At 40.8% G+C, this 26,285-nt stretch overlaps 1 protein-coding gene across 2 annotated transcripts in view; it reads right to left on the bottom strand.

The window, feature by feature from the left end:
- The window catches only part of CDH4 (cadherin 4), a 412,119-nt gene that overhangs the window by 364,525 nt on the left and 21,309 nt on the right, over positions 1 to 26,285 (bottom strand). The window contains exon 1 of one of the 2 annotated variants that reach the window (XM_064729704.1): positions 14,892 to 14,911. The exons of the other annotated variant lie outside the window; for it this stretch is intronic. The gene's annotated coding sequence lies outside the window, so the exon portion shown is untranslated. Of the gene's footprint in view, positions 1 to 14,891; positions 14,912 to 26,285 lie in introns of those variants that run through there. 2 annotated transcript variants of the gene reach the window in all.

The raw sequence follows: 26,285 nt of genomic DNA, 5'->3' as shown, positions 1-26,285 counted from the left end.
TCCAGCCTGCAGTCACACAAAGCTCCAGGAGCTTTTCACAACAGCACAGATGGCCAGCACCATAATCCCAGGCATTTCTGTCATGACACTGTTCACACAAAAATGCACATAATCCACGTCTGCAACCCACATTGTCATTGTCTGCATTTACCATAAATCTCAACCCTGCAGACAAGCTTAGAGCAGCACAGGAGGGGTGTGCACAGAAGGGTGGAGAGCTGACCCTGCGGGGCTCATCCAGCCAGGCAGCAACAGCCCCAAACCTGAGGAACAGCTTTAGCTTGGCCAGCCCTGCATGAGGAGCAGCAGGGCCAGGAAAGGAGCTCAGGGTGCCACAACCAGAGCCACCCTGTGAGCCCAAATCTCATCCATCCTGTGAGCCAGATCCTGTGAGCCCAAATCTCATCCATCCTGTGAGCCCAAATCTCATCCATCCTGTGAGCCAGATCCTGTGACCCCAAATCTCAGAACACTCCAGGTCCTTGCAGAAGCACTGCAGCTGCTCAGGGCTCCTGTGGCACAGTTATTTCCCCACCTATGCTTTATTTTTCCAGACCTTCCAAAGCAAGACACAGCATGTAAAAACCTACAGCACTAAAAAAGCTCTAACTCATGACAATTCCACTCTTCTAAGTGTGCTTTCAATTCTAGGTATCAAAACCTCAAATAAACCTTGCTTGGTGTTTCTGTACCTCTTTGAAAAATCAGAAAAGATCCAATCTTAATGTAGCTATCAATATTCAAACCTGAAACCTAACAAAGAAATGCACTCATTCCAGCTTTGGCTCCCTTTATGCCTTCCCTCTGCTGGTATTCATGCGAGCTCACAGCTGGATTGGAGTTCCTTCAGTCCAGAGACAACACACCTTCCTGGGGGTTTGCTCTGTGCCCAGCAATCACACTCTACTGTGATATTTCAACACAGTAAATTATTTTTACTTTGTAAAAAACATCGCACTCTGTGAATTATTGTTACTTAACACCAGCATACAGAACCTGGAGCAAACTGATTAAAATTCCTCGTGTGTTACTGCCATTAAACCATCATTACCACCCATCCCTCCCGCTGAGGTTAAGTGTCTGTCCTGCTCTACCTCAGGATCCTTCTGACATCCCATAATGACTCGGGCTGGGACATCTCACAGCATGTTAAGTTGGAAATGAAGGGAGAAACATTTAAAAGCAAGAATAACAAAGAATTACCAAAAATTACAGACTAAAAGTAACATGAGTGAGAAGCATTGGTCCCAGAGCAGAATTTATGAGTAGTCCAGCAGCTGGCATGTGAAGTTTCTGCCCATAATGATTTTTACTGTCCTAGCTACAATAAAACTAGAGAAATTAGAGGCAGGCAAGAACAATTAGGCCAAATGAACCTTTCCACATCAATATAGGATGGATTTAAACTATTTCAAAAAAACCCCAACCTTTTACCCTGACCTCTGAGCACAGTTTAGTAAAAATTTAACTTCTCAGTATTATAATTTAACTACAGATGAAGAACTTCAACTGTTGTCTCTATTCAGAGGAAATTCAAATACAAAGAAAGCTCAAAATTAAGTCACTGATAATTCCACCGGTGAGAAAAAAGTAGAATTACACACAGCAAAAAGGCAGAATTACACACAGCAAAACTGCATTTGACATAAAATTTACACATGAACTGTCAAACTTAGTGATCATAAACTGAGATAGCTACTTGGAAATGCCCTCTCCTCCATAAGTTATTCTTGAAGAACATACTTAGACACTTACTTGTCTTTAATAAAAATTCCAGTTACACTCAGATGAGGTAAATGCCTGGAACTGAGGATTCCTAACAAACTCCCACAAGTGACAAGTTGTGGATCTTTACCTTACACAATGCCTGTTCACCACTCATCTTAAATGTCTGATAACTTTCTCTTAACTTTCACAAAACCTGGGGGTTTGATCCCAAACCAAATTACACACTCAGATCACCTCAAATTTGCCTTTGAGGGATGGAAATTGTCGGACAAGTTTCAGGATGACATTTTAAGAATGATGCAGCTATTTCCAACAGGGCAGCTGGGATGAGAGAAGGCAGCATTCAGCCACACAGACATTCTGTCTGTGTTGATGTCTGGCTAAAACCTCATCCTGGATAAAAAAAGCAAAAATTTTAATATCCAACTTTTAATCATTATCACCTGCTAGAACAAAAAGTTTCAGGTGAAAATTATATTGTTAAATCCAACAGCTGGCTTTGAAGATTTCAGTAGCACCTCTAGCTGCAGAGATAATGGAACACCCTCCTGGAAAATTCAGAAAAGTCTTAACAATAGAAGTTCCAACACCTTTTTTTTTTTTTTCAGGTGCCTCTTGGACAGTTCCCTCAGAGATCCAAAAAAACTGATGCAAACTGCCAGGAAAATTAGCATCCTGAAAGAGCTGACAGACACAGATGTACTGTGCAGGTATCTCTAGCAGGTATCTGAATTTATGATAATCCCTCTCCAAAGCACTTCTGCAGTCTGCAGCACGCAGCCTGACATCAGGGCTTCCAGTTCAACAGGGAGCAGGATGCCTGGCTCAAAATAGTTATTTTTGTTTCATTGCACTGTGCCACCCCGCAGGAGCTGGATATTCTGTGATTAGCGCCAAGCACCAAACTCTCCCTTCTCCACCAAGCTGGATATTGTGTGATCAGCACCACAAGCACCAAATTCTCCCTCCTGGGAAGCAGCACCATCCATCCACATCCCAGCAGAGGCAGAGATGCAGCCCAGGGCACTGCTCAGGCCCCAGCTCCTCAATAAAACATCATCATCCAGACCCATGCCAGGAGTGATCTGGGTATTTCACCTTCCCAGGAACAGACTGAAATATGACTGGGAAAGGATTTTAACAATGATCCTGCTTCTTTCAAAGCATACATCATGCTTCTTAATTTCAGGGAATTTGCATGGGCTAAAGCCCATAGGAAAGTCAGACTGCAGCCTCTCCATCACTGACACACAGCAGCAACAACAGGGCACAACCACCAGGTCAACAGACAGGCAGGAACATTTCTCAACAGATTTACACGCTAGAAAAAAATAAAAAATACAGTTGCTCTATCTGCACTCAAGCTGTCCCCTTTTTCTTAAAGCTTATCTAATTAAATCAATACAAATACCTACAAAGCTAGGCCTATTTCAGTTAAACTGCACTTATATTTCTTCTAACTTAACTTGAAAAAAAACCCCTCCAATGGATTAGAAATATTTTTTCCTCCAGTTAAATTAAACTTCAGGTAAACTGCTAGAATAGTTAATCTTAAATGTCAAGAAAACAATAGGAAATGTGTCATTTACACACAAGAGTTTTGCAGAGTCCTAAACTTAAAGCTTCTGTTGAACATCTGGCTTAATACACAGTTAAATTTCACAGTTACTGAAAATTTTAAACTCAAAATTTCCAAAGAATTTATTGTTTTGCATAATTAAAAAAAAAGTATTACTTATAGCCCCCTAGGGTAGACATGGAGATCCACAGACAATCAGACTTTTAGGAGATTATGGGTTCCAGCTGTTTGCCTTGCCTGGTAATCTCCCTAAGGTGCTGTTTCCTCATGATACCAGTAATCACTTTTCATGGGTTTACATAAAAGGTGCTGTATATCATCAAATCAAAAGGTTATTGCTCTCTTCTTGTTATACTGAATATGTGGCTCAGTGCTAAAAACAGAACCAAAATAAAATGTGCATTTGTACATTACAATTGACCTACTGTTTTTTATTCAATATATAAAAAAGCATTGAAGTTGCCCATTAAAGCCAAATTGGCTTCAATATTTCATATCAAATCATGTAAATATATTCACATTTTCAGTACTTCTGCTTGTCCAGTACTGCTGAGCTTTCAAGTTATACTCAGGCTGAACAATACAAATCCTCGACTTGTCAACATCCTTCATCTCATTAGTTTCACTCAGCAACAAGCCTCAGTCATCGTGTTTATTAAAATACAAACTGCTCTTGTACCCTGTTGCAAACTGTGGGAGATTTGATGTGGCAAAACACTGCCATGGCAAAAATGCCTTGTAGGATCTTTTGAGGTTGGAGTGGAAGCTCAAGTATTTCCTGGTGGTGGGGTTTTTTTGCACCTGACAGAAACAAAACTTGCATTGCTTTTCTGAGGCACAGAAACAGTCACAGTTAAGTTCCTATAGTCATGAAAATAGCTGAAAAGAAGAGGTTTTACTGCAGGGTTCTCTCCTGTGCTCTGCAGCTTCTCTGGCTGGAGCTTCTGAGCCAGAGCCAGCTCCCAGCAACTGAGTGACCTTCACAGAATTTGGAACTCGGGACTCTCGGTGTCTCCAGAAGCCAAAGTCAACCATTCTAAGCCATTTCTCACTTTCTCCATCTGGAAAGCTGAATTTCAATGAAGTTGTGTTGGCTCACAGGAGAAAGGAAACTGAGTGTGAGGAAGCACCAGCATGGAGGGGTTGGTGCTGGAAGGGACCCTAAGGAGTCGCCCTTCAGGTGATACCTGGGCAATGAAAATGGTTCTGGTATCTGAAGGAGTGGGAAAGGCAAAAAAGAGTTTGGATATAAAACCTAGGAAATTCTGTGGTCTAAACAGACTCTGAGGAAATTAGTTAGACTTAGAGGAAATTGCCACTGCATTTGTGGCAAACAATGGAGAACCTGAGCTTCCAAGGAGCACAATAAAGAGACACTTCATGAAAACACCTTTTTATATACAAGAAAGATCTATCAGTATCTACAGTTAACAATTAAAACTACATCTACTACTCTCCAATCAATTGTTAAAGCAGTCCTTGTGAAATCAGGACTGTACACAGGTATCTCTCACTATCTGCACAATTCTCTGTTAATTCTCTGCCTAGGACAAGAATCATCATTAATGTCTCCAAACATTGATAACGATTCCAGAAATCCTGCTCATTTGGTACAGGTGAGAGAGGCCTTAGAGGGAAGCTCTCCAGAGCAATTTCCTCAGTCAGGAGCTCCTGGGGACATCTTTATTACCATTAAGCTCCACATTCCACGGTGAAGGTGCCAGAAAATCCAGTTACAGCCAACCAGCAGCCAACAGGGCAGAGGACCTGGCACAGGCAGGGTGGGGAGAGCCCCAGCCCTGGCTGGGTTAACCTGCTCTCTGTTTTGAACAGCAAAAAAGAATCAAGGAACAGGGATTTCATAATTTTGTCTCCTCCATCCATCTACTGCAGCATAAGCACCAACCCAGCTCCAATCAATGAGTTCTGTTGCTGGTGATGTCCAAGCACTACAGATTAAAATACAGATTTTAATTGTTCTAGGGCTTTCCCCAACCACAAGTATTTCCTGATAAAAAGCTATACTTAAACTCCTTGGTTGTGGCAAAGGCAGCACACATCCTCCAAAGTAACCTGAAAATCCATAAAGCAAAACTAGCTGTCTTAAATTGACAGATTACTATAATTTTGTCACATAAATGCCTTCTGTGACAGTCACACAGGCCACATCCATCAGCATCTCCTGGGAGGGAACACAGGGAGCCCTAAGGACCTGCCAAAGGACCACAAGAGGAGCTGCAGAGGATAAAAGACACTGCTGAGAGCATCAGCCCTAAATCCTGAAACAACCCTGACTCCAGAAATCCCATCATCCCTCCCTTCACTGCACTGCTAAAACAAGGGCAAGAAGTTTTACAACCATCAGGCACGTTACAGAGTCTTTTTCAACATACTTTGGAAGCAGCAGGGAAGGAAAAAAAGCAAATAAACAAATAAAACCACTCACCATATTTGGTGTCAGTCTTTACTGTCAGTGCAACTAAAACTCTTCAAAATATCGAAAGCTCCACAAATGTTATTAGCAAAAATTTCACACTTTTTAAATGGATATTTACACTTGGAGGCAGTCTTTTAATTACTTTTGTTATTTGCATCTGATGACTCTGGGAAATGTTGAATTCAGATATGAGACTATCAAGGACCGCTGGATGAAGGCCAATAAAAAAGCTGAGATCAGCCTAGTTAAATTAGCCATCTGTCCTAAATAAACACAGATCAGAACTACTTTTTAATATTCTTTCAACCCAATCTTAAGTGAAATAAGAACTTCATAAAAAGCAGCAATTGTGGCAAGGTAAACTCCAAGGAGGTTTGCATCCATCTGGTTTATGATTTATCTCAGTACTTCAACTCCAGCTACAAAAAACCCACCCCAGATATGGCACAAGAAGGCCACACAATAACAACCAGATTTCAGTCTTGAAATTGTGATAAAAACGAATTAATGAATTACATTTGTACCAGTTACTGCTCTAGTTAAATTATTACCAGGAGAGTGGATTTATAATGTGCTGGTTCCTGTTCTCATTACAATCCATTCTCACGAGAACTTATAATCAGAATTTTAATGCCTCCTTCATTCCAGGAGAGACAGCTGTAAAAATATATTAATTTGACCTTTTCAAAATTTTGTTATTTGATTTGGTGCCGATTTTTATTTGCTGCTATCTACAGCCCTTATATTTGACCATATCTATAAAAACGAGTAGAAAATGGAAGTGTGTCAGTAAGTCACAAGAGTTTTCTGTTCATTTTTTTCCACCCAAGCTTATGTCACTCCTTCAATACCATACACAGGCCAAAGTCACTGCCTAAAGCAACCATTAGACTTCAAATAATGTGTAATAATAATGCATATAATATGATAATAATATATAAATAATAATCAATAGCAGAGGAACAGTGATATCCAAAAATTATAAAGAAATACAATAAACACCATTCTCAGGGGGTCTTTTCCAGATAGTTCCAGAGGATGACCCACACGGGACACAAAAACAATCTCCCTGGAGACTTTCCCCTCTCTGTGCCACAAAAGGGGCCTTGAACACTTGTATTACAACAATAATATACAGTAATAATAAGCAATGTATTTAAAAAGAATGTATATAATATAATAATAATAATGTATAAATAATAGTCAATAGTAGAGGAACAGTGATATATCCTGAAAGTATAAAGGAATACAATAAACACCATTCTCGGTGAGCCTTTTCTATATATTCCCAAAGGATGACCCACACTGGACAAAACCAATCTGCCTGGAGCCTTTCCTCTCTCTGTGCTACAACAGGAGCCTTGAAACTTGGATTACAACAATAATATACAGTAATAATAAGTAATGTATTTCAAATATGTATATAATATAATAATAATGTATAAATAATAATCAATAGCAGAGGAACAGTAATATCCTAAAAGTATAACGAAATAAAGACATTCTCAGTGGGCCTTTCCTATATATTCCCAAAGGATGACCCACACTGGACACAACACCAATCTGCCTGGAGCCTTTCCTCTCTCTGTGCCACAACAGGAGCCTTGAACAAACACCTGGATTACAACACAAAGGTGCTTTTAATCCCCCCAGTTGTCTCTGCTCCTGAAAATACTCCAAGAATCTGCGCTCCCAGGGCCCTGGAATTAACCTGATCCACTTCCACCTGAGACAGCCCCAAGCAGCTGTGCCTGCTGACACTGCAGCAGCGAGAGCAGGATTTCATCTCCTGCCAGCAGCCCACGGGGACTGCTCCCTGCCATGCCCCGTGCCAGCCCCTGCCCACCCAGACACTCCTTGGTCACTTCATCTGAATCAACCTTAATTTCATAGCACACAAGGAGGCTAACAGAAAGCAGGTTTATCAGACAGCAGCAGCTGACCTTTATTCACAACCAATCCTGTACAGTCAGTCTCTGTTCTGCCTCTGAGACTGGCACTGCGCTACAAAGCTTTGTGGTACCAGTGACAGGCTGAGGACAGCTTCAGGTGCCTTCTCAGGAAACTGCTTTTACAAGTTTTGGATGCTTTGTGTGACACCAGAGCCTAGAAGTTTTACATTTCTTTTACATTGGGGTCATAGGACTGATGAAAATAGTGCCACCTTTCAATCAAGGTGCAATTCAATTGCAATTTCCATTTGTTGTGGGTTTAACATTGCTTAGGGTTCCACTTAGCCAGAGTACTATTTAATCTACACCTGGGTAGTATAGTGCTATTAGGTAGTTTAATGCTGTATCAGGTGAATGCTATGCAGAAAACTGGTTTTGAAATTCAACAGCATTAATATGCTGTAAACTAACAAGAAGTTATATTTCTGTCAGCATCAGGACTACATTTCCTTCAGGACCACAAATAAACCTTCTAGAAGACCAACAGCATTCACACCTGGATAAAAGAATGAAACCTGTAACAACTCTTATTCCCTGTCTGGTGGGGTTTTCAGATTCTCCCCATCCTCCTCAATTCAATCCTTCTGTTCTCACAGCATCTGCAGTTATGATTTCCCCTTCTTACCTGCCTTGGGAGCAAAGGCTTCCCCTGCACAGCTATTTGTGATTACAGATAAGCACACATGAAAGGCCATCAGGAATTAATATATACATATATATAAATATTTATGTACACACACTTCTCTAGGTCCTCAGTTCTGCTTCAGATGAGGACAGGCACAAACCAAAACTGTGACAGAGTAACACCTGCAGCAGTGAGTGATGCAGAAACCTGAACTTCAGTGATGACACCTCTGATGGATTTTGGTTCCTGAGTTGCTTGGGTACTTCTGGAGATCACACCTGTAACACCTACCACATCATCACAGGAATTAACCTGCTGGAGCCAGCCCTGACAGCATTCCCCATTATATCCATCACAGGGCTGACACCAACAACAACATCCAACCCCTAACAAGGACAGCAGGTGAGACAGATCCCTCCCTGTCTCCAGTGATTTGTTGCTCACAGGGTTGGGAGATATAAGTCACATTTTTATACAAGAGCGCTCAGCAACCAGGCTCCTCTGGGTAGGAGCTGGACTGACTGCATTCAAAGAGCAGCTAAGAGATCTCATGAACATCCTTTTCCATGGCAAAGCCATCCCAAAAAAGATTTTTCCCCTCACGACCCAGTCACTGGAATGTGGCATTCACATTCTCTGAAAAAATTCCTTCGCCCAGGATTTTTCTCCTGGGAAACAAAGGCAGCTAGAGAGGCCTCAGAGGAAAGGAAAACAATTCTTATCTAATTTGTTTCTCCTATGTTTTGCTCATGCAGAATTCGTTTGGAGATTGTTTCATTGGATTCTGGTGTGAGTTGTTTTGACTCTTTGGCCAATCAGGGCCAAGCTGTCTTGGGACTCTGGAAAGAGTCACAAGCTTTCATTATTATCTTTTAGCATTCAGTAAGTATCTGTTCTGTATTCTTCAATATAATATAACAAAGTAATTAGCCTTCTGAGAACATAGAGTCAGATGCATCATTCTCTCCCTGCATTTTACAATACTGGAATCCCATTTAACTTCATAATTTCAGATGAAATTCACACATTCTAATTCTAAGAACACATTGGGATGGTGCCTTTTCTGCAGTTGATGAAAAAGCCCTGAGAGTTGGAGCTGTGCTGTGCAGAGATGATGTTTCTGTGACCACGTTGCTGCTCCAATGAAGGTAAGAGCAGACAGTGTTGTTACAGCGACCCTGAAATGTTAATTTCTGGTGACTCCAGGGATTGGAGATGTCAGCATGGCCATGTTCCTGCCTTCCACGGGGGCTGGAGCATGTTCACAGCTCTGCTCTTACAGCAACCCCTACAGTTCAGTGCACGGAGTGGAACTGATGCCTGTCTCCATAGAGACCTCCTGTCCTGCTTTTGAAAACGGAAAGAAAATGGAAACTATGACAACAGACAAACCTGTGGGATGAGAAGGCGTAAACAAGCCAGCAGGAAGCCCACGGTAGTACACTGGGGCCAGGCCTCGTGTTTTCCTTGTTATCCAATATTAACATAAACAGATCAGTGGAGTACTTGGGAACAGAGCTGCACGTGGCACCAGCAGAACCAGAACCACCCTGAGACAGGAGCTCTGCGCTCCAGCTGATGGGGAAATGCCTCCATTTCCATCCCACCAAACCCCAGCCCTGCAGGGTTAGCACTGTCATCTTCCCATCACACAGACACAACCCTTTAAGGCACTGATGGAGGCACAACACTTTTACCCAAGATCATTTCTCTTTGCCCAATATCAATTATATACAAGTTATATACAATTATATACAAAAAGATCATTTATCTTTGCCCAAGATCGATTATATACAAAAATGAGTGTGATGTAATCAGCTGAAGAGCACAAAGTTAAAACATAAATCCTAACTCAATGCACCTCCTTTAAGACAACCTAAATCAAACCAATCTGATGACACAGCTCCTGTAGACAGATCCAGACAGAAAACGCCCCTGCCTCCTCTCTGTGAGCTGTTCCTGCACACCTCAGTGGCCTGAGAAAGCCGCTCCACTTAAAGGCAGAAAAATATTCAAGACTTTTTAATAGAAGACATCCCTATCTAAAGAGCACCCTTGGTATTTCTAAAGCATTTTGCAGAAGTAATTTGCTTTAAGGATGATAAAGTCAGCTCTTCATTGTTTTATTAGAAAGCATCCAGAAGGTCGTTACCTCCAGCACACGGAGGGATTCATCTCGTGGATTGCAAGAGAGATGCCAGTGGGCAGCTGTTCAGCAACTCCTGCAAGAATTAGAGCCTGTAATCAACTTCTGGTCAGGTTTTTTTTTGCAGCTGTAGCCTGGATACATGGCCTCCAAGACAGCTCTTAAGCAGGAGTATAGTTCAGATTTCTGGGTTAGTATCTGCAGTATTTATTCAGTAACTCCTACCTGGGACAACCACACTCGTTCCTACAGCACAAAAACCACACCACCAAGGTGAGCTCTCAGGGTAAGACAGACACTAAAAAAAAAAAAAAAAAAAAAAAAAAAAGCTTTGTGTTTAAAAACCCCCTCTTTCCAGGGCCTCTCTGAGGCGAACAGTTTTTTTGTGCTATCTCTACATAAATATCAGTGCTTGATATTTGCTCTTTAGATGTTTAGCTATTTCACCGACTTGGCTCAATGAATTCATTAGCATTTCCCCAGCTTTCCAGCCACACACACAGACTCTCACTCAGCCTCAGTTTAGGGGATTACCATCCTCTGACGCTTCCCAGCCTAATGCTACAAAACTCAAGTTGCCTGGGTTTGAAGCAGAGCATTGTCCAGAACTGTGCGTGCAGAAACATTTCATACTCATTCCATTGTCAGTAATTAAATTTGCTGTTCCCATCTGGGACACAATCTTCCCTGAGTTTGCAACAGAATCTCTTTGTCTGATTGCACTGATAGATTGAGATGATGTTCTCCTCATTATTATACACTTCAGATAACAACTGAGATGGAAAGGGACTACAGCTAATGAGGTCAGGTTTCCACACAATAAACAATATATTGCATAAATATATATTGATCAAATCATGACCTGGGATGCCCTTTAGTGGGTACATACTTCAATGCAAATAGTATTTTACAGATTTAGGGATGGAAGGTTCATCAACTGGTAAAATAAATACTGTAGGCAATCAACTTTTCTACTTTACCAGTAAAAGGAACAAGGCCTGCTACAAAGACACAATATAGTTCCTAATTTTAAAAGGCGTCATGCAAATCTTTTATTCCCGTTTTTAATCCACAGCTGTTCAGGTCTGTACAGAACAAGATGTCTGCTCTGTAGAAGATGTACAGAATGCTTTCACTGAACAAACTTCCACCCAAAGAAACACAGAACAGAGTTACACGCACAGATGGACATTCCCAGTTTTATTTAACACAGAACCAGCAAGGAGGTTATTTGATGTATGAATTTATCCCTGAAATGCCACAATGAGGTAAAGGAAGCTTTAACATCTCTGCCACTTAGGGAAGAACTGCACAGAAACCACCCAAGGCCACACACACAATTTCTAGACCACAAAAAGGGAGTGTCCATGGGAGCCCTAAGACTCCCACCCAGCAAGGAGGTAACAGGGTATAGCCAGGGAGAGATGCCATGCTAGAGGAGGAACCCATTATCAGATCTGAGCCACATTCCAGAATGGAAACCCAAACACAAGCGGTAAATGATCCATGACACAGACTCATTTCTGTGGGCTCACAATTAAGGAGCCACTGAGGCAAACAAAACCCGGCAAGAAAACTCCTGGTTTTGAGAGAAATGCTCCTGCAGATATTGGTGAGAGGGGCTGGGCATTGGAGACCAAGCAGGTCCCTTCCCCACCGTTCTGTTTGTCACTAAAGGTCACACCAATGGGCACAGCCACCAGGCAAACACCTGAGGGGCCTGAAAAACACACAGTGACCTGTGAGCACACCCTCCTGTAAACAAACCCAGCCAAAAGCTGGGAACAGCTTTAATCCTGTCCCAAAACCCCTCAGAGTCACAGGCTCTCACAGACTGCAACAGGTAATGATCAATCCCTTTTCGTAGCACTGAACAAATCAAGGAAAACACCTCAGTTATTCAGTTTCATGTTTAATTTTATTTGTTAACAAGTTTATTTACTACCAAACGTCGGAATCCATCAACAACATGACTACCCTGCTAAATCACCACCAAAAGGTAGCTTGCAATTCCTTTAGAAAGTACAGGGATTTGTTTTCTCAAAACAGAGAGCATTTTTTAATAAAAAGCCCTCTCAAAACACCCCCCCTCAAAAAAAAACCAAAAAACAAACACCAAAAAAACACAAAACCAAAAATCAGGCAGCTGAAAAGGAGGCGAGTTTCTTTCCTCTTGCTGCCCCTTCCCCCTGCTACACATCGCCCAAAGATTTATTCAGTTTCACTTAAAAGCTGTGTACTGACTGTTTAGGAGAACTAAACAGTCATAAGAACAACTGAATTCATCTCATCCAAAACCATCCCAAATGTTAGGCAAAAAAATTAAGAAAAAAACCCCACAGGAGCAACAGTGATTCACAAGTTTAAAATGATTGTGTGAAGTTTTTGCTAAGATTCAGCTCAGAACTCATCAAGGGTAAGATTCCATCACTACTAAAAAAAAAAGTTAAAGAGTTTCTCCCCATATTTAACATTCTCATCCCACCACCTTTTAATATACTTATCCACAGAAGAGGTGTATGCCTGAATAATTCGTGATCTGCATTCTGACAGCAATTTTGGGGCAAGTCAGCAGCAGAGAAACTTCAAACTGCTCCTCTAATTCACACAGGCATGAGAATTTTCAGTCCACAGTGTATCTAATGATACTGGAATGTATTACAGGCCAATGCCAGCACTGTGAATATCTTTAGGGAAATGAGACTTGTGTGTGCTATGGAGGAGCCCAGAACAATGCAGGTGCTTCTGTTAATGAATGGTCCATCTCTTAATAGCCAAGACTTGCCTAATATGATTTATTCCTGTTGATCTGTGATTAACCACCACTACTACAGCAAGATCTACTGCAGCTTGTACTATAACTGGAAGTAAATTGACTGCTTATAATAAAAAAAATTTAAAACCCACATTAAAAACCTGTAATAATGACTATGGTATAGACCATATTTCCTCAGAGCTTTTGTGAGCAACATGCATTTGTCTCATCAATCACAGAAGTGCATTTTCCTGTCAATCAATCACCACATTAATGTGCTGCTCCATTTTCCACTGTAAACACGCATTTACTTTGTAGAGATTGCTACAGAAGAAGAAGAATCAGGACTTGCCTCTCAGAGGCTGCTGCTTGAAGAAGTGAGAAAGTCAATATTTATTTGATGAGAGGCAAAAAACAACAAAACCTGCGGTAAATTTTCTCTGTAGCAGGGAGATGGAACAGGGAGCAGCTGGTTTGATGGCTGGGCTCACAATGCCAGGTCTTCAGTCAGGAGCACCTTGACACGGATCTGGTGCACACCAGAAACATCCTCAGAGATAAAGCAGATTTCTGTTCTCACTCTTGGCATCCAGGTTGGAGGCTCGTGCCTTATGGCCCCTCAATAAATCTCCCCACTCTTCTACACTCCAAATACTCACACACCAAAGAACTGTAAAACAGGCTTCTGTGAGCAAATGGTGGAAAGGCTGCTTGCCTTTAGGAGCCAAGAAGGCTGTTTATAATTAGCAGCAAATGTATCCACAGCGTGGAACTGACAACTCTCTATCCAGCAAAAATCAAAGAGTAGCGCCAAAAACATCCAGAATAAATAAAAACCCTTCGTGGAGTTCACACAGAAGAACCTCAAGACATGTTTTTATGTAAATGTATATGCTGTTTTACCATTATTTTCATCCTTCTCTGCAGATCAGCCCTCTTATATAAGAAAGAAACAACAAATACTAAGAGGGGTAAACACCACCAAGATGACTAACACAGAAATGCAACAAATTCCCAAATAAAATCAGAACAGCAGATAGGAAATCAACAAACACAGTGCATGTAAGTGAAGGCAGCCCCAGGATAGCTTTAGTTAACATCTCTGCAATTTACACAGGGTTTACACAACTGTTTCCTTTCCCGTTCCATAAAGCTCAGGGAGTTACAGCAGAGCAGCAGCTCCCTCATCACACACACCCACACCTCACCCCATGACACAGAGCACCTTCCAGAGCAAGGCAGGCTCCTGTGCTCTGCAGAGCAGCTGAAAAAGCAGCAGCACATCCACACCTCCCATCTCACCCTCTCAGTGTGGATGATTTCATGGGCAGCACCACTAAAAGCAAAACCAGCCCCATCACTTCACACCATCTTCACCAAAAAACAGCCCAGTCCCTTCTGGGACAAAAACAACCACAGCACCTTTATTTACAGAGCTGTAATTCCACACAGGGCACAACTGGCAGGCCAGGACATAACCCAGCTCAGGTAAAGCTGAATTTTAGGTGCCCCATCCCTGGGAAGGAAAGCAAAGCCCCACACAAGGAGCCCAAGCCCTTCCTTGCAAAAAATAGACATTTAAATGTAAAATACAGTCAGGTAGCACACTGAGCACCTCATTATCAAAACACATCATAGAACTGGACAAAGAAAAGAGAATTATGATTACCTTGGGAGAACTCTCATCTGCTCCAGAGATCCAGACTGAACCCTCAGCTCCCCAGCAACACCAACTCCCAATCCCCCTGCACTCGTTATGGGCAGGTCACACACCTGAAACCCATCAGCCCAACGACGCCACAGCTGCCCCCAGTTTGGGAGGTGATGCTGGTGCCAGGTGAGTGCCAATGCTCAGGAGCACAGGATCAGTGCCCGTGGCTGCTCAGAGCCTGGGGATGTGCCACCAGCCCCATCACAGCTGTGGCGAGAAAATGAAGTTCCTCTGGAGATCCTTGTGCCCTGCTGAGCAGAGAGGATGCTGGGAGGCATCAGGGGCTGGGAATTTAAAGAGTTTCAGGATTAAGTACAAATTAGCTTGAGGAAGGAGAGGTGTCTCCCACAATTTTGGAATTACACTATTAAATTCGACCCCCTGTAGTTTATTGAGCTACCTAACTGCTACCGGGCCAGAAGGTCAGAATCACTTCAAATGCTGAGAAAAAAATGTCTATTTTTAAACTTTTATTAAAGTGTTCTTCTGTTCTTACAGGATAGAAATATGAAATATGACTTAATTTGGAGGAATAGAGAGCTCATTCATGTGGGAAGCATCAATATGTTGTTATAATGTGCTTTTAATTAAGCAGACATTGCACAGCACTTGGTAAGATCAAGTAAATGTTGCTAATGTTTCCTCTACTCTTGCCCCTCCCCTGCAAAGCATAATGAAATCAACAAAATCAACTGAGAAAATAACAAACCTTATTGAATTTTCAAATTTATGAACATCAACAGACCCCAAAAGCTCTTAGATGCCAGTAGATGGCAATCTTCAGATAGAGTAAAAAATGTGTCATTAGCAAATGCAAAATTTCAAATTAAAAGTGTAAGAGAGACAAAAAAAATCAACTCAAGGGCTAAAATTCCTGAGAATTTATTTAGAATCATTCTAGTTTCATTTTATAAAAGAGAAAAAGATAAGAGAGAATTTTTTATTGGTTTGGTTTTATTTTTCATACTAAAAATTTACTTTTTTTTTAAACAAGTTAGAGTAGTATGGAGACACGCATCAGCATGAAAACTGAGTCTTTCATTCTGGAGAAGTGAAACATTTGGGCTTTTCACTAAAACTCATATTTCTGTTTCCTCTGGGAAGGAAGCATGGCCACACTGCCCACATGGCCACATGCCCAGCCTGTTTTGGACAGATGTGGAGCCCAGAGCTGGGTACCAACCTTATTGGGGAATGAGGGGAGACCTCAGTGATGGAAATGAGAGAAGTCTGAGGGGTTTTTTGCTATGAGAAATAAAACTGTGCACTCAAATCTTGGTTTAAAACTCAACAGCATCCCCAGCTCCCAACACGTGGCCAGCACACCACCAGCAATGCACAAGAATGATCTGGCCTGTATTTAATTCCTGCTCTTCAGAAAAGCTGAGCCTGAAATTCTGCTTACTGTTTTTTCTCGATATTTTAAGACCTCAGGACATCGTGGAATGTGATCACACTTATAAGAGCAGAAGAAACCCAATAAACAGTTTCAATATCCATGCTGATCCCAGCTCAGTGTGCAGCCATGGGAGGGCTGGTAACTCAAACACCACTCGACTGTGTCCACTGATAAAAGAACACATTACAACACAAACAACAAGAACATTTTTCCTATCTGACATCATACTTCTAAATAAAAAAAATAATAACTGTAGGATGTAAGTTAAGAAATACATATTTTTTGCACTCAAAACTGCATTTGTAATAGAAGTTGCAAATTCACTGCCTGCAATTTTCTTAAAAAAAAAAAATCATCTCAGACATAGAAACCTTCCAACCTGCTCTCCAAAGGGAACTCCCAGCCTCCAGAGAACAGAAATGGGACAAAATCTGTAACAGCTGGAGCAATTTTCTTGGAATTAAAATTAAAAAGCCTGACAGTGTCATAAAAAGAAAAGATCTCAGGAAAAAAAATGATGCAAAGGATGTTATTAAAGTAAGGTTTATGAAGTTCGAGAATAATTACAGATAATGTGTATTTATTATTCCTGCAGGATCAATCCATGGCACAGATTTCAATATCTGAAGCCAAACGTACAGATAATTCTCATGTCTGTAGTTATCTTTGCTCTCAACTCCCACTCATCTCCCCAGTGACACATTTACTGTTTCCATTTGTGATATATCAATACCCCTCATTTTATTTATTTCAGCTTTCTCTTTACAAGGAAAGAAAAAGAAAGAAGCTGATTTTAATCTTTGATAACATCCTCTCCATTTCCGACAGTACCCAAATCCAAGGAGCCAAATCCCAATTCCAGGTCATCATACAGAATGGCTGTATGAAGGTATGAAAAATGTTTCTTTTTTATTTAAAGTTACATACAGCAGTAATCCTACACACTGGTTTTGCTTTCCAAGCATGATTTTTTTTTTTTTTTAAGGAAAAAAAAAAACCCATTAAGTAGCCAGGCAGGCAAAATCTCACTTTCTTCATTTGCTAAGAACAGCACCATGACAAAAATTAACACCAACTCCCCAAACATTTTAAGATATTTTGCTACTGAACAGATTCTTCTTATCATTACACTGTTTAAAAATTAACTTGATCAAAACACACCATCCAGGCTGTCTCTGAGTCTTGCACCAATTATCCTGCAGCACTACACCTCTCCAACATTTCCAAGAGGAACATCACCACCATTAACACCCTCATTCATTCTGGAAATATTCTTACCTCCACCTCCTATCGTGGCACTTAAGATCATCAGAACTGAATAATTAAAAATAAAGAAATCCATTCCAGTTTGAAAATTTAAACCAGCTCAGGATTTGACCCAGAGTTTAACCAGGAGATCCCACAGTGCTGCCCCAACCCTGTGAAACCCCAAAGTCTGGACACCACCATGTTTTTAATGAATAAACAGATAAATAAATGCCCATGGCACTTCCATCAGCACCCAGCTCTCCTTGGAAACACAGCATGACAAACACAGACAGCATGACAGCTATTCCCTCATACAGGCAAGAAAAAGTCAGTGTTCTTGTGCACCACCGAATATCCAAAGCCTTTTCAATGAACTGCTTCAAAATACAGACCTGCTCAATGCTCTTTCTGCTCTTTCACTTTCCTGCTTTAAATCAGCAGGTATGGCAATGATGGGTAAATTTTCCATGGAAAATAGGAGACAAGCAATGAAGAAGAGAGAAGAGGGAAAAAAAAAGCTTTTTCCTACATCTGAAAAACTTTTAGAAGAATTATTCTTGAGGAATTAATGGAAAGAAACTATTTTTTATACACAGTATTAAGTGATTAAAAGCTTGTTCATCACTTTGCTCAGTTTAATTTTAGAAAGGCCTACTTGCAGATTCTTTGAAATGCATAATTAATTGATAGCAGCGTGGTTACATCAGTACAGAAGTGAACGATAGATGTGAAGTGGTTTTTCCACAAAAAAAAACCACAAGCAGCACAGGGCACAATTACAATATCCAATTCACTCCGCCCTCCAATGAGGCTGTTTGATCTGCACATCTGATTGCACAATCGTCCATAAATATCCCCTGCATTAAAATTCTGACTGGTTTGCAACTCGTTTCAACTCGTGAGAGATTCTTTTTTTGTCAATTGGATCTGACAGAAAAATTAAAATAATCCTCTTTTACCTCTGCATTATCCTTTAAGTACTTAAGTTTTAATTATATCTCAAGTCTACCTGAAGACATTTCAGGCAACTTCCAGTAACGTGCATAAGCAGTTGAATACAGTGTAAAAGTGCATGTAATTTTCAAGTCCCCAGTTGTTAATGAAATCCCAAACATTCAGATTTTAATTGAACTAGATAAAGATTAAGAAGCTTAGCAGCAGCTGGCATTGCGAATTAGTTCTCAGCAGATTTTTATGTTGTACTCTAAATCATTGCTTTTGTAATCTTCCTAAATTGTCCTTTATCTTGCTAATGCAGATATGATTCTCAGAAAGCATTAGGCTTCCACTGTTCCCATTGCCTGTAAAATCTTGAACTGTAAAATCTTAATAGTCTTTTTTTAATAAGTATTATGATCTATATGTATAATGTGCATTCAATAAAATCTTACTGTAATTAGAAGAAAAGTTTTTAGTTTTTTTTACGTGACCTGTTTTACAGATTAGATTTATTAAACAGCATAAACTGTGGGAGCTGCTTTAAGACCTATTTAGAGCCGTCTGGCATCAGATAAAAAAGCAGTGCTAGACCCAACGCTTGGGGCTCGGCTCTCCAGGAGCTTCATTAGGAACTTTCCTTCTCCTTCTGGTTCAGGGAGCTCAGCATAAACAGCTCCATGTTCCTAAATGCCTGACAATGCATTATCAGCACTGATCAAATACCATTTTGCTCGCAGGGCTCAGGGAAAGGATTCAGATCAACACCAGAGTTCATGAGCTGTTCTCCCTCCCCATGTCCTTGCCCTCCACCCCAAGCGTGACCTGCACACACCGGGTCTCCTGCAGGCTGCCAACTCTGCAGGGAAGGTCTGTGTTTGAAACTACCATGACAAATGTGCTCTCAGGACCTGTTGGTGCATGGTAGCAGCTCTTGGGAGAGTTGCGAGCGCCGTTATTACTTGCATAGTAAAAGGGGTTATATTTCTGCATCTCGCTTGAGGATGCACTGTTTTAATTCACAGTAATGCAGATAAAATTGGAGTTCATGCTTTATGGGGGAAGTGTGGGGAAAAAATAAAAGAAAAAAGATAAATAGTACCACTACTACCATCATCAAAAAACAAATAGCACCTCCATTTTTCTTCTACATAAAAACACCCCCAAACTTTAGCTATTTTTCCAGCTAATGGTATTGGTCTTTCAAGTCTGTTGGTAAATGACCAACTAATGCAGTTACGTATGCACTGAAGAAGAAAATTTTATAGAGATAATACAGCCAACTGGCATTAAAATTTTGAACAGAATGGAATTTTAACAGTTCCGCTGAGGTCTTTTAATATTAAGAATCTTGGCTGCTCCAATTTTCTCACAAGGAAAGGAAACATTTGGCAGAATAACAAACGCGAGTGTCAGAAGAAAGGAAATATCTTCACCTGCACTTGATGACTTATTTATTTATTCCTTAGAAGCATGGTGGTGTCCAGATTTTAGTGATGGCATTTCAGTGTGTTCTGTCACTCCAGTCTCTTCCCAAGTGCATTTTCCTCTTCCCTCCCATGCCGAGCTCCGTGGTGTCACCGTGCCCAGAGATCAGGATGCTCCAGGGCAGGGACAGCAGCAGCAGGAGGACAAGCACAGTGATCATCAGTCTGTACCTGTCTTCAAAGGATTATGTTTGGTTCAGCAAGCTTTGAGGTCTTTGAATGAGAGATGCTCTAAGTAGCACTAAGCAATTTTCTCTCCCTCAAACCAAGATGAAGCCGCGAGCTCCCCGCGTCTCCTCGGGCCCCTTGTTACTCTGCCATTTCCCCTCAGCAATCTTCTCATTCCTGACTCTGACATTCTGGCAGCCCAGCTATTTTCAGAAACTATTATCTGAGTTTGAAATTGTGATTTTTCTGCTGGGTCTTTTTTTCTCAGCAAGCATTTCGCTACCTAAACTTCAGTAAACTTCCAAGTGGACTCCTAGAAACAACTCTGTTTTTAAATTTTTTTTCTGCTATAAAACAAGGAGTTAACTTCACAATGCTGACTTCTCATTTGAGCCATTTTCTGAAGTGCAGCTCTGAAAGTGACTTCAGTACTTTTGCCTCAATTTGCTGAGCTTTTTATAAAATCTTGACAAATTTTTTCCCAACATTAAATAACACATTCTCTGGATGTTCCAAGTTCAAACAGGGTTTTGTGATGCTGCTGCTGATTCCAAGGTGCCCTAAATTGAGCATTTATTGAAAAGCCTGTTATGAATTTTGTCCTTCCAATTACTCCAGTAAGAGCAACGGAATTTGGCTGCCAAATTGCTTCCAAGGCTGAAGGATTTCATTTGCTTCAAGATTGCCTGTAAATAAGAATTCAACCCGTTTTTTTAAACATAAATTATGCAAAAGAATTTGACACCAAAAGGAATTTTGTTATGGACGTTATTGGGAACATACTGAGTTCCATCCCTAAGAGCCCAGCATTCTCCCTGTGGCTTTATCCTCAAGTTTCTTCAGAATTTACCAATGCACCTTGAGAACAAGAGTAACAAAACCAAAAATCTCTCATTTAGAACAAAAATGAGACATTTAATTTTCCCAAACATACAGAGAGGCATGCACAAGATTAATCATTCAACAAAATGTTTTCCTTTTTGTATGAAAATACGCAGGGTGGGAATGCAAACAAATTATAATTATTTGGACTCCTGTTAAACAGACTAGTGAGCCTTATAATTAGTAACATAATCACTTTAAGACAAATACACTAAATAAAATAATGGATCCTCGGCAGTGCTCCACAGAAAAATGCTAACAATTTATGCTTTATTAATTATCTCATTGCTTTAACAAAGTTGGGAATTTGGAACCTCGGAGAGTTGTTGGCTGGAGGATTCACTCTTGGTGGAACAGAGGTGCAAGAGCAGAAAGGAAGTTCCATGGAGTCCTCACACAGCTTTAAGATGTGCCCGTGGGGATGCATGGAATTCATGTATTCCAATCCTCTCCCCCAAACGCACCCCCAGCAGCCCTAATTGATTGCTCTGCTGGCTAATGACCAACCCAGATGCTCACTGACTTGAAAACGACTGACCAGCACTGAACAGTGTTGTGGTCACGTCCAATGAATCAAAGGCACTGAAAAGAGCTGGATAAGCTATTTTTCTGATATATAACCACAGATGCAACTACTTCTATTATTCAAATCATAAAGCAGAGAATGCTTCATCAACTGACTGCCGGAGTTATTGGAATTAGCCACTCAAGTGCCACTTGCAGGCATTAAAAATTCTTCAAAAAATTTCACATTGAGGTGTGTTCATGTGTTGCCCTACGTGGGAAAAAAAAAAAAAGGAAAAGAGTAAGGAGCTGACACCACAATGTAGACAAGGAATGCCTGAAGCAGCTATAAAGGGAAGGCAGAAGTGGGGCAGATCTGTGCCAGGCCAAGCAGCTCAGGCAGGAACAGGATGAAGCAGAGAGGCTGCCACATGAATCACCAACATGCCAACCAGGAAAGATGCTCCAGGATCAAAACTCACCACGTGCCAAGGTCACTTCAGAGAACACAAAAAAGGTTCAGTGATGATCTCACATTAAAAGTTCATAAGCCCATCAGAGGAAATTTCTAATGAGAATTATTTTATCTGAAGAACTCTCCTAAGGCCAAGTAGAAATCACAGGTTTCAGCAAGTCTCCACTGAGAAGCAGAAAATTGCATTTTAAAACACCACAGAAAGTTAAAGGATTTACAAGCAATATGGGAGTCCTTAAAGTGGGGTCTCATATCCCCATGTGAGGATACTTGCAGAACTGGGCTTTGCAATAGGTTTGGTATCACTCAGAAAAGATCTGAAAGAAGAGCAGGACATTCTTAGAAGTGTTTTTGCCTTTTTCACAGCATCACAGAGTAACCAAGGTTGGAAGGACATCAAAAAACGGGCTGGTGCAACTTCAGAATTTTTATTTGTTGATCGCTCAGTAAACTGTATATGACTTCAATTAGACACATAAGCTCTGACTTGCACCCAGAGCTTTTGTTGGTACAATGATTTCAGCAACACAGATCCCAAACACAGCATTCAATACTTTTAAAGGTAGGAATGAAGAATTAGTTATGAAAATAACTTCCTTCAGAAGATCTTCAGAAAATACACCATCACCAGCACATATTATTGCTTGAATTACTCTGCTGGAGACAAACATGCCACAGCACCATTCACAAAAACTCAGGTGCTCTCTGGACACACACAACAGCTTGTGGGTTTTTTTAAATATTAAATGAAAAAGAAAATCCTTTCCTACTTCAGTTTTGCTCCCGCTTCTACTGTATGAAAACACTTTGTCTGCTTTCAGACTCTGGCTGTGACTATTTTGTTTTCACTTCTCTGAATGCAAGGAATAATCTCGGTCACGGCCACTGAGATAAAAGCCAGGAGAATTCCTTTATTGTCCCACACAGACACGAGATGCTGGTGACACCTGCACCATCAGGAGTGCAACTGCACACTGAAAGAGAACCTGCTGCCTCCACAGACCCAAACACACCAATCCCACTGCATTCATTTCTCTAATAATTGCACACTTTCCTGGACAAACACATAACGTTGCAAGAACAGATCCATCCTGACAAGCAAGGCCAGCTGCATAATGCTCGTCTAAGTGGCAATAAGATTCATTAATTAGGTTGCTGCTTTGGAGTGTTGTTCCCCTGCAGCTATGTTCTGCTCAAGGGTATTTTCAATAGTATTGAATAGATGTGGCAATTACTAAGCAAAATCCACTAACTGATGGCCAGTGTCAGATTCCTCAGGCCATGCTTTCAAAGGGGGTGTGTATAAATATAAATATATATATAAATATAGATACACACACACAAATATATTTACTTGAATGAGGGATTACTTAAGGGAAAAAGGGAAAGCCAAGCAAAATCCCAGTGAGGCACAGCCTGGTGTTCTCCACTTCTAGAGGTGTGATCACTAAACCAAAACTCCCCCTTGGCAGACACAATTAAGATGTAGAAGGGCTACAGGATACCTGACTGTACATGCAAATCAGGTTGTTTGCCATCTAAAGGCACATACTTAACTTTCACAATTAATGCTAGGCAAAGAGAGCTTTATCCAAAATTATTTGCCCTCTTTAGTGACACCAGTACAAACAACTTGCAAAAATTGTAAAAATTGGATTCCAGCTGAGTGTTCCCTGTTTAGGTACCTGACTTGCAGGCTACAGTTTTATTCCAGTAATACTATTTTTATAGCATGACATAGTTCTAAGCATTTGAAATAAATAAACACAGCACAAATATTTTGGCTCTACTGTAAACATGTGAAAATATTTTCTTGTGAATTGTCGGGTTGGCTTTTTTGTCCCCTTTCTGCTGCTTCAGTTACTATGATGTTTAGACTGTGCCTCATTAAATTTGGGAGCAAAAGTAAAAAGTTTTCAGCAGAAGCATTATTTTCAAAGTTCAAGATATCTGTAATTCTAACTGATCTTCCACCTGGCATTAAATCTTCAAAGAATGTCAAGAAGTATCTTAGAAATTTGAGATGCCTGGCTGTATACAGAGAAGGAACAGATGCACCTCTGTAATTTGCCCATAAATAAGTAAAAATGAACCCATCAACTTTTCAGGGATACTTGCATGCAAGCAGGCAAACACATCCTTTTTTCCATTTCCTTGTGTGTTTGTGGTTTACTTTTTTTTTCTTTTTTTTTTACAGTTTTTAAATATCTTTTGAACCAGACCTTACAGGGTGCTGGTAAAAACTGATGTGTTTGTTTTTAGAAACTTACTATGCAGCAGTGCCATCTCGTAACCTTCTGCTACTGCCTTTGGCCTCCAAATTCAGGGGGACCCATCTGTGGCAGTAAACCACGCATGCACAAAGTACAAAACTTCTCCCAGAAATAGTGAAAGCTCCGTCTGCAAGAGCTTTCTTTAAGGTCACAGCAAGTCAACTGCTGAAGAGAAGTTATCACCATAAATTAAACTATTCCTGAAACCCAGCAGACACTTAACTGAACTCTCCTGGTTCCCTCTGTTCATTTTCATCTCCAGTTTTGGGCATGCCTCTGAGGAGAAGTGCACACCCATTCTCTCTCTCAAAATCCATTAAAAATCCATAAATTTGAAAGACATTAAACTGTAAGTTTTTAATGGTGACAAATTTCACAAGATAGATCTAAAAATCAAGTTGTGGCCAATCGAAAACCACTTAGAGCACTCAAATTTGAACCTTTATTCTTTACAGATTAATAAACACATTCTGATGATTCTTCTTCTGTTTGACCTATTTCTTTAAAACGTGTAGGAGTAGTGGACACAATTTTTAAAATATCCTTTAAAGTCGTATGGGCAGAAAATTTGTGGCTTGCAAATTCAGAAGGAGTCAGCTACTCAATCACAGGTGAGGAACTCCCACAGCAGGAAATCCTTCAGGCTGATGGCATTCCCCAGCCCCACAAAAGCCTGTCTGGGTGGGTGATCAGATCGGGCATCACGCTGGTGCTTTGTTCTCTTCAGCAGGCTGTGCTCGGTTCTGTAATGAGCCTCAAGTCTGAGTAACACATCCAGGGAGGAATCCTTTCATTCCCTCATCTAGAAGGTGCAGAATGAAAAGAAACAAAGGAATCAGCTGGTTTCTGCTAAAGCATCCCGTGCCAATCACGAAGTTGGGATTGGAGGAAGATGTACATCAGCGGCTGGCAGCACATGAGCTCGGCCTCTGCAGTTACTATTTCCCCTTATCTCATTTCACGATACTGGCAGGCTTCTTTCCATTCTCCTTGATGTTTTCTAGTCCTCCTTCAGGACTGCACAACCAGACACAGAGAACTTCCATGGCTACAGGAGCAGCAGGGACCTGGGCAAGGTCCCAGCCAGTTTGGGCTGTCTGTCCTGCTATAAGGGCCACGAGTGTGAGCACTGCCTCCCACCTGGCTCCAGACAGGAGAAACTTCCATTCCTCTTTCATTACTTTCTCCCATTCATAGATGATCAAGCTTATTTTCTTTTTCTTCTTCAAGAATCTTCTTTTTCAATTATTCAGGTCTAGAGGATGCCTTCTTCCCTTTCTGAAAAAATTCACGTCCTTAAAGACAACAGCAACACAGAAACCCCAAAACAAAACCAAGTAAAACCACTTAAGTAAAACTTAAGTGATCTCCATACTCTGCTTTCCTCCTAAATAAAGATAACACACCAAAAATTCCTGAACAGATTTCTGTATCACCCTGCTCTAAAACATCATGTGAGCAGGAGACTGAACAGCTACCCAAAGGCATCTCCTGTTTGTTTTATTAATTATTGACTTCAAGATAAAAGCTGTGAGACCTCACACATGGCCAGGATCCCACTGTGGCATTTGCTTTATAAACTCAGGTCAGGAAAATGGTGATCTCCATCTCAGAGATTATTTGCAATCTAAGAAAAGATCAAGAGGTAGATACAGAGGAAGACAAGCGCACAATTGAACCAGTGTTAGTTAATAAGTAAGAACAAAACAATTCACATTTAGTTTGAAGCTTGTTTTTATTTGAAGACATTTATTTCTGTCACATCCTGACAGAACTAATAGTAATTCATCACATGTACCCCTGGAAAGGAGCAGGATGTCTGATACCTGACAGACATCCATCACTTTGCCACAGGTTATACACAAGTCCTCAACAGAGGACTACAATAGAGAATATATCTCACATCAGAATTTGAGGAAATAGTTCTGAGCAGTATTCCCCTCCTTTTATAAGCTTGGATCAAGGAGACTCAAGAAATAT

This window comes from Zonotrichia leucophrys, chromosome 20 (genome assembly GCF_028769735.1).
Source record: "Zonotrichia leucophrys gambelii isolate GWCS_2022_RI chromosome 20, RI_Zleu_2.0, whole genome shotgun sequence".
NCBI classification, from domain to species: Eukaryota; Metazoa; Chordata; class Aves; order Passeriformes; family Passerellidae; genus Zonotrichia; species Zonotrichia leucophrys.
The sequence above is the reverse complement of the archived record's forward strand: the minus strand, read 5'-3'. Positions and strand labels throughout refer to the sequence as shown.